Genomic DNA, 9991 nt, shown 5'->3' with positions numbered 1-9991 from the left:
GAGGCAAGTTAAAGTTCTTAAACTATTGACGTCAGATATATTGCTTTGTAGTATTGCGAGCTCTTAGCAAAACGTGGTATTCTGCCTCTTGTAGTTTCGAGAAATACAAGGCGTCATAAATTTTAACTTTAAACAACGAGTTTTCGTAAAAACATCTCGGATAAAACGAAAACATTTAAGGAAAATGGACCGGAGCTTAGTAACTTTGCTATTATTATGTTTCATAACGAAAACACGTACAGTTTGAATATTTGCATAATGAAAAAAAGCAGCATATAGTTTTTGGAAACATTAGAAATAAACTTTTATCGAATGATTATTTTTTATTATGGTATTTCAATTTTTATTTTTATTAAAATAAAATATTAAAACATTAGTGGTTTGAAATTATTATTAAAAATTACTATTGATTCATATGTGGAAATATTGATACGCACGTAGACAGGTAGACAGGCGAACAGGTATTCAGATGGACATGTAGACAAATATAAACATAGATATATAAACATAGATATATAAGCATGTAGACAAGTAAACAGCTGGACAGACAGGCAGGTACAGAAGTAAACAAGTGCACAACGTAGACCTGTAGACAGACGATTAGACAGAATATGTCACTTTGAAAAGAAGTTGGTGATTTTGACCGGAAGTTTACTTTGACCGAAAGTTTACTTTGACCGGAAGTTTACTTTGACCGGAAGTTTACTTTGACCGGATGTTTACTTTGACCGGAAGTTAACTTTGGCCGGAAGTTCACTTTGACCGGAAGTTCACTTTAACAGGGAAACAACTTGACAGGACATTTATATACAAATCAAATATTCATTGATTAAATCGATTATTGACACATTTTGGGAAATTCATGCAATTTTCCTTAAGGCAAAATGTTACCAAACTCATGATGGGCAAAAATAAAATAAATTAAAATATAAATATTGGACAAAACGCATAATTCAGAATGGATCTTTATACCAAAACATGCTGACAATTTTATTTCCAAGCGCTCCAAATAAATGCTTACAGTAAATAAATCCAATTCATTCTTTTTTAGTTAAACTTCGATCGCAAATACAAAGTATAAATCACTGTCCTTTATTTCAATAACTTTTTCTCTTTTCCTTCTAAGTGACAATCTAGTAGATTTATGTGGTTTTAAAATTCTGCCGTTCGTTATTGGCGTTCATGGAATAATGGAGATACAACGTTGCAGCAGCTTTGAACTTTCACCTCGTCTTATAAATCTGCGAAGTCTCCTGCGATTCTATTCCAGCCAAAGCTCGTTCGCCGCAAACTACACGAACTAACAGATCGAAATAATAAGAAAATTGATACCTTTAACTTTAACAGACTTCGTTGCTTTTAAAGTTTTGATGTGGGAAATAAAATTTTGTAAAAGTACTGAATAAAATAGGTATGTTACGGTAATGCTATGCTACTGGTCTATATCCGTATGAGTTGTTAGTAACGTTGAAAACAGACGTTAACTTTATATATGTGTTATCTAATAGGCGTCAGAAAGTCGACATCAGAAAGTTCGCAATTACGAACATATTTGTTCATAATTTTAACTAATCAAGGTTTTATTTTATTTTATCTTAATTATTTCTTAATATCTAGTAGTTTATTATTATTTATTATGATTAAAAATATTTTATTGGTCTATAAAGCTTCAGCAAGGAATAAAATATGAATTGATCCCCGTCTCTTTTAAAAAATGCATTGAATTAAAAACAATTACAAAGAAATTTAATTAAGCACAGATTTTTTTGTGAAATTTGCAGCCACAATTCACGACTGCCGTCATCTTTACGATTGCGCGCAATCAATATTTTAATTACGGTTGTCACAGGCACCGCTGTTTCTGTCAGCGAAACATGATGAAGCGATTTTGTCGAGGAACAAATTTATATTCATAGTAAAGAATTCAATTCGAATACTTTTATTCTCATTTCTTTAGCGTCTAGAAGCGCCATTTATCTAAAAGTCGACTGCTATAAAAAGATAAAAACAAATACTAGCTGGCAAGCCGAGAGAAGCACCAAAACTTTACACAATTCTAATTTCCTTTGGCTGGAACCAAAAGGAAAATAAGTAAGGAAAATCCACATGCTTCGAGAATGAGACGAAAGCATGATAAAGTAAGGCTCGTTCGAGAGAAAAATCTGAAATGTTGTACTATTGGGAAATGGAATTGTACATATGCGTTGTTTCGCACGCTGAATTAACTTGTAACGGATATAAATGACTTGTAAAGTTTTTGCAATTAATTTTCACAAGGATATGAAATGAAATAAATTTTATAGACGACTTCAGTTGGTAGTAATAGTGTACAATATCTACCGTAGAGAAAGTTTGTATGTGAGCAATAAATTAGTCTAGAATCTTTTTTGAAATTTTATTATACCTACTTAGAAAAATCAAGGAATGTTTACAACCAAGTCATTCCATGATTTTTAAATTATTTATTTATTGATTTATTTTAATTATTAACTTCCCGAAAGTTGAGTTTGTTCTCGTGAAAGAAATCGATTTGCTAATTTTTTTGGTTTCTTGATGTTTCAAATCATTTTGAATCGAGACCATATTTTGAACAAGTATGGGAGTGTGTTTGAGCCGATTTTGACTTTTCGTCGACGTTTTCTCAAAAACGGCTGTACCGATTTTGAAAATTTAAAAGCCGTTCGAAGTATTTTGATAAAAACTACCGTTGGCCAGTTTTGTGCAACGATCAGCTAAGCCGTTTCTTTGCAATTACGATAATTGTAATTTTTTGTGGTACACGTTTTAGACCTCAATCTTGAATTTATTTTAAAATTTCAAAAACTGTTTCAAAAACAATGATATTAATTGGGAATCTCGTGGATTAGTTTATGGTAAAGATCAGTCAGGCCGTTTGTTCATGGTTAATTGTTACAAAATTTTTTTTGATTACTTTGATGGATTCTGGTATAAGTTTCGTAGTCTAAAATAACATGCTAAAATATTATAGCCCTACGATAAACGGTTGAATATGAACAATATCAAAGCTTAGAATTTCATCCTCCTCTTTAAGTGATTCCAATCTGAATCTATGTCGAAGTGTATGTATGTTCTGTGTTGAAGGTAGCTACTGATTACAGTTGACGTTCACACTTCTGTATAAATATTATATAGGACACGAATAGATGGAATGAAATTTGTTAAGCAAATTAATTTAATTTATACAATTACAGATATTATTAGTACGTTTGAAAGACATCAATTGAAAATCTCATTAATAATTTTTTAGTGAAAGCGTAAATTTCATTTTCTAATAACATTTCACCAGAACAGTTGATTTTCAATTTTTATTGATAGAGTTGGTTATTATGTATACATATCTGTAGGAAGTTTATGCAATTTGCCTCGAAGCAAAATGCTACTTACAACTAGCTTCAATTACTAAATTCAAACTTTTAATAAAACTCCCATATTGATAAAATTTAATAACTGAATTAATTAGTTAATATACCTTGATAAGTATTTTGATGGTATATCAGCTTCAAATTAATACACTCCCTATTTTATCTAAATTACTTGATATAGATTAATCCAAGCAGATTGGTGCTTTGTAATTTTCATAGAACATCAATCATCATTAAAATTGATTTATAGGATGATATAAAATATTGAATATATTTTCATATTGCAAGCCATTAGGGATTCATAATTAATCACTTTTTATTTTGCTGCTTATATGATAGTTTAAAATAATTACTCCTCTACATATGAATTTAACACACTCTAAATATTTAATTAATATTCAATGTACTTTTCTAGTTCAAGATCAAATTAATAGAAAATTGTTTTTATTGAAAATTACATATACATGTAAACCACTATATAATAAAACATTAAGAATTTCTTTAGAATAGTTTTATGGTTTTATCAATATGATATCAATGAAATGAAAATAATTGAATCAGATTTATTGCATTAAATATTGTAAATATTAAATAAAAAAAATTCAATACTAAAACATTCATTTTCAATTTACATTCGTTATTTTATTTTTCTCAATTCTTTATTTTGAAAAGTTTATTAACTAGCTAAATAATCTACTTCGTCTTTTTTATACTTGCAAAGTGTTCAATATAAAACGAATCTAAAAAAATTAATAGCTATAATTATTTTGCAGTGTTTATAATTTTTCTCAGTAATATTCGAGTAGTTATCAAATGCCTTATATTTAATGATTTATTTAAACTTATTATCGTTCATAATAATTATTTGTATTTCATAAACAATAGTTCCTTATCATTTTCTGTGCTCTAAATTGCTATTAAACACTTGGTAAACAAATGGACATATCGTAATGAATGTATTACATAAGTATTTATTAAAACCTAATTTATATAATGAACTTTATACTAGTGTTTATTATTTTGAGTGCCTGTTAATTGCAAATGGTCTAATAATTGTAAGATTCAAGAATAATAATAATGGGAAGTTTACTTTATTAATAATAGAGAAAGTGGTCATTCATGTTGCTTGGAATAAAATTTTCCAGAATTGATTTTTATTTCAAATTGGTTACATTTTTCCAAATATTAGTATTTTCACTTTTTTCTGCAATTACAAAAGCGATTTCAAAGAAATGTTCTTTTGTATATGTAATACCTATACCTTTATTAACTTTATTAAATTATTACCTAATATTTTTTATTGTTTTACACCAGTTTGCTCTCAAAGTCCAGATAATAATTTCACTTTAGTAGATATTTTAATATAAAATGAATGATCTATTAACTTGCATGAAGAACTTGATCCATTCATTTTTTATTACTCTTAAAATATTTAGATATGATGTGTAATTAGCGTTGGTGTTTATTAAAACACGACACTCGTGCTAAATTCCTAACATAGCTTATTAAATAAAAGCTTGTATTCATTAGATACATTATCATTGATTTAAATAATTTTACTAAATTAGTTTTATTCTTTTTATAGACCAAAAATAGACTGGACTATTAAAACGCTCAAACTATTTTTATAAAGTAAATTATATAGAGTAAACTGTAACTTTTTATATAATTGTTTTAATGACTAAAATTATATTTTTAAATTATATGAACTTGCTAGTTTTGACTTGCATTTAGCATCTAACTTATTATGTCTTGGAATAAAAAAATCATTACTTTATAAATACTAATTATTACACATTAAAATAGGTTGAGTTGGTTATTATGCACAGCAAACGAGCACCACGCAATATAGGAGGGCAATATGTGCTCCTTTAATTTCTCTTTTTATTAATTATTTTTTGTTATGATGTTGTTCTGCAAAAGTTTAGTGTTTAATGAATTTTATATATTTTTTCTGGTTTAATATTTATATGTTTTTCCTGGTTTAATAACTGAATCATTACACACATTAAGGGTCGAAACGTTTAATAAAATAAAAAAAAAAAAAATTCTATTTTAATTTTTTAATGAGACGATTGAACGAGTAAATATTTGAAATAACTATTGATGTCAACTGAATCTTTTATTACCATATATTAAAATTTTCTGCATACGTAGCTGCAATACAAAAGAACATTTCGTTCAACTCTGAATGAAAACTCTATTCATGTTTTAAAATATCTTCGACGTTCCAATAAATTATATCGTTTTCAAATATATTCCGTAAATATCGAATATCATTCCCGAACGAAATAAAACAAGTAGGTCAAAATAAACAAGGACATCGGATGTCTGATGTTGTACATCAGAGGTAATGATATATTAAAGTAAAATTGCTCTATTACTCACAAACTCAGAACTTTTCAAGTGTCGGAAGAAAAATCATTTTTGTCAGGTTAGCACTAACAATATGTCATACTGATTGTGAAGGAAACGCCAAGGAGCAGAATTAATGGCGCCGTTTCGAACAACATGAAACAGAACGAAATGAATTACTCTTATAAATTGTTGCATGTTTTATTCACTAAAAAAATAAAATAAAAATGTATGCAGGTTTTTTTGAAGAATTGCATGTACATTTGGTGTGTTTTGGTTAATTAACCAAAATTGACAGTAGAATCAGTTATTGAAATTATTGTTAAATAAATTGCACTGTACAAAAAGTATAAAAAAACTGATGGCATAAAAGTTTTTAATATTTTCCACCACATTATTATAAAATTTTTCCTCGGCTGTGGCAAAAATGCAATGTTCGCAATAAGGAATAAGTATATATTTTGCTCCTCGTAAACGAGCATCGTTATTGTATTGAATGCATAATGACTTATGTTAATGGCCACTTAAGGGAAGTATTTCCACTTGAATTATTCATCGAATGCAATCGACGACTAACAATAATAGTCGCCTGAATAAATCTCACTATTGCGTCTTAAACGATGTTTTAGATATTCCATTTGAATTTTCATTCTGAGGATAATAATTTTAAATTAAGGAAAAAATTGAGGAATATTATGCAAGGCTATGTTATGTAGCAGTTTTCATCTAAAATGGTACTAAATAATGTCATGTATTTGGTGTTCTATCATGCGTTTCAAACCTGAAATACAACTTTACTCATATGTTATTATGAGTAATAATAACTCTAGCTAAAACGCGCGTAATTGCACAAAAACCACATGTCATTTGACAGTATTTAGTACTAATTTGTATGAAAACTACTACATAGCCAATATTAGCCTATTTTACTGCAGAATCGGCTCTTAATGTAAGCAATTCTCAGTTATTTTTAATTAAGTCGACCTTTTTCTTATCTATAAAGTCGTCTATTAAACTTGTATAGAGAAGTTTATGCAACTTGTCTTATTGCAAAATGCCACTTACACCTTGTTCATATTGTGAATTTGTATTATGACATATCTCTGTACAGATATCGATTTTTCTCAAATTTTCACAACAAATGTAATAAATATACACATGCAAAATGAAAATGAATAGTCAAAAATACAATAAACACAAAATACTTAAGCAAAAAAATGTTTTATATGACAATTAGATTAAAGATAAAAACAAATTATTGTTATAGGTTGCTCTGATAATTTTCTCTACATTTTGTTTTACGAACAGTACGTCATGATTTAATCAGAAACAATAAAATTGTTTTTCCAATTTAATAAGTGATACCATATGATACTTTTCTAATAAATCAATGTAAATTTAAAGTAGTATATTTTTAAAGTAATTATGAAGACTATGAAAATTTCCTTAAATGCTTTAACGATAACGATTCAAACCGATGATGATATTCAATGTACAGTGAAACCAGATCCTTCAACTTGCACTTCTACACTTTATATTGAAAAAATTAATTCAGGTAATTAAAAGATTGATTTAAAAGCAGTTAAATATTTTAAATTATATTAGTGAAAATTTTACTGGTCTATAGCGTTTACTTTAATAAATATTAGAATCTACTTCCTATGTAGGTATTTCTGCAAGGTCTGATACTTGTAATTGTGCTTGTGGACAAGGTGGTATTCCTTTATCCGATCGCCTGGTTGTTCAAAGCATTCAAATAACAGAAAATACAAATCCAGATGAACATCATAATTGCGTTTTAGGAAGTTGCGTATCAAATGGCATTGCCAAGGTTCCTGATAACGCAGATTCCAGAACACAATGTTTGAAAAATTTACGTATTTCTATGATTAATTCAGAAGGACATAGATCTTCATCGTCATCAATTATCAAAACGGGAATTATTAAAGAGAATCTGTCATGTGCTGGCGAACCTACCATACTTTTGTCTACTAAAAACCCTTCTCCAGCATTAAAAAATGATTTGCATTTGATGCATGATCAAGAAGTAGCTCCAGATAAAAACACTCAAGATGCTCCAAAATGTAAATTTGGCAAACTTGAACGCACTAAGTCAGAATCTGATGTTAATACAAATATCAAACTCTTAGATCTTAAATTAAATACCCAAAGCAAGCAATCATGTGTTCAAAGTCGTGTTCATTCTTCAAGTCGTCTAGAAGACAAATCCGTTTGCGAATTATTTGATCCGTACAAGAGTTACAATATTGATAAATCAGACTGCAAATCAGAAATAACGCCCCAAAATTCTCTTATAACCAGAAGCAGTCAGGAATCCGCGAGTTGTAGTTGCAAATGTAGCTCTAGAAGTTTGAAAAATAGTTACTCAAATTTAAATATTATTGATGTACCCCAATCTGAGGGTCAAAAATCTATTTCAAACAATGCTGATGTGTGCAGTTTGTACTACAATCCATACGAATCATCTGATTCGGACGGCGAATCTAGAAGTATTATTACTGAAAGATCGCAGGTTAAATCAATGTCAACTGCTGTTACATATTGCTCAAAGAGCAAAGAAAAATTATATATGTACCAAAATGAAGAAGAAGAATCTATGCAAAATAAAGCGCCTATCAAAAGAAGCGAAAACAAGTTTCTAGAGATAGAGATCAAAGCTATAATAGAAATAGAGGACGCTCAACTAATTCTGGTGCAAATCCTCCACAAATAATATCTAGAACCACTGTGAAAAAACAAGTTCAAAACGATAATACTTTCACAGTTACTGAGTCAAAACGTGGGCAGATCTCTTCTTTCGATTCTAATACCAGACACTACCAAACTCGTGAAAACCACGCCGAGAAAGTGCGCGAAAATCAAAAATATTTTGCAAGACGTACGAATTACAATATTGCAAAACAAAATATCGACGACTCATACTGCGATATGTCAGATGACGAACATTTAAGTTGTAATTCCACCGAAGAGATAAACCCACGTCATTTTGTTCATGAAAGCATTGCTTTATCAAAACACGTTGAAAGGTTCCAAGACTGCATGACCATAGGATCAGGAATTGCTCGAAAATCTACCAAACTCGAAGTTCACAGAACAAGATCGGATTTGAATAATAATTTGAGTCAGTTTGAAATGCCGAGGTCTTGTATGTCGTCAGCTACTTCCTCAAATATACCTGTAAAAAAAATTGTACAACACAGACCAAAAGCGCAATCCAAAAAGAAGAATTTCAAATCACCTCCAGCTTATCAACCTAGAACTACTATTTATCAGAATTATAATCCCAATAACTGCGATAACCAAGATGATGAATACCACCCTGGTTATTCATATTACCAGGAATGAAATAAATTATATTTTGTTACTATTGTTTAATTAACGTACTTCAGAATTGATAATAGAATACCAAATTAATTACTGTGAATCTAAATATAACACAATATTTATGAATTACAACATAATAAAATCCAATTATATATTTTTATTTATTCACGAATACATTTTTCAGATCTTACTATTGATAATACTTTGACTTTAAAAGTATAAATTTATGCATGTGCATACTTAGCAAATTTACAACATGAGTTACTCAAATATAGAACGGAACAAATCAGCAAAATTTTGTCTGTGTCTTTCTTGATGCATGCGAATTGCTTCTTCATCAATATTTCCCATTGAATCTTGATAAATCCTGATCTCCGGATAATCCATATCTCGGCTCGTGAATATATTGGTATCTACTAACCCTGAATCATGATCAATATCAGAAGCAGCAATTATCCATGTCGGTTTGTGTCACGGTCGCGGAATGAATCTACTGGCCATTGGTCTACAGAATCCTTAGGATCAAAGATTTCAACATCGTTTTGGGGTTAGAATTATATACTTCTGGAGGCATCTCTGCTGGGTAGTGTAGAGTCTGATCACCTGTTACCAAATCTTCGTCTTCGGTGATGAAGTTTGTGTTTCCATCCAATGGTGCTCCTAGTAGTGGGTAACTGTTTGTATCATCATCTGAACTGGCAAAACCTCCAAACTTTATTGTCAACGTGATGTTGGTTACACTACTGTTATCTGGTTTGTCACATCCGCCTGAGCAATCTGATGAAATTATGTCATCGGTAGTAGAGATCTCGTTTTCCTGTACGTTTGCGTGGATGAGTCTGTATTTTTGCATTCTGCTGGATAATAAGTTGACCTTTTCTTGGATTTCATTGAGCATTTCAATGTTC

Source organism: Ctenocephalides felis, unplaced genomic scaffold (assembly GCF_003426905.1).
Source record: "Ctenocephalides felis isolate EL2017-DRISC unplaced genomic scaffold, ASM342690v1 CF-g0.4_SCAFFOLD_00711, whole genome shotgun sequence".
Lineage (NCBI taxonomy): Eukaryota > Metazoa > Arthropoda > Insecta > Siphonaptera > Pulicidae > Ctenocephalides > Ctenocephalides felis.
This window is presented reverse-complemented; position numbering follows the sequence as displayed.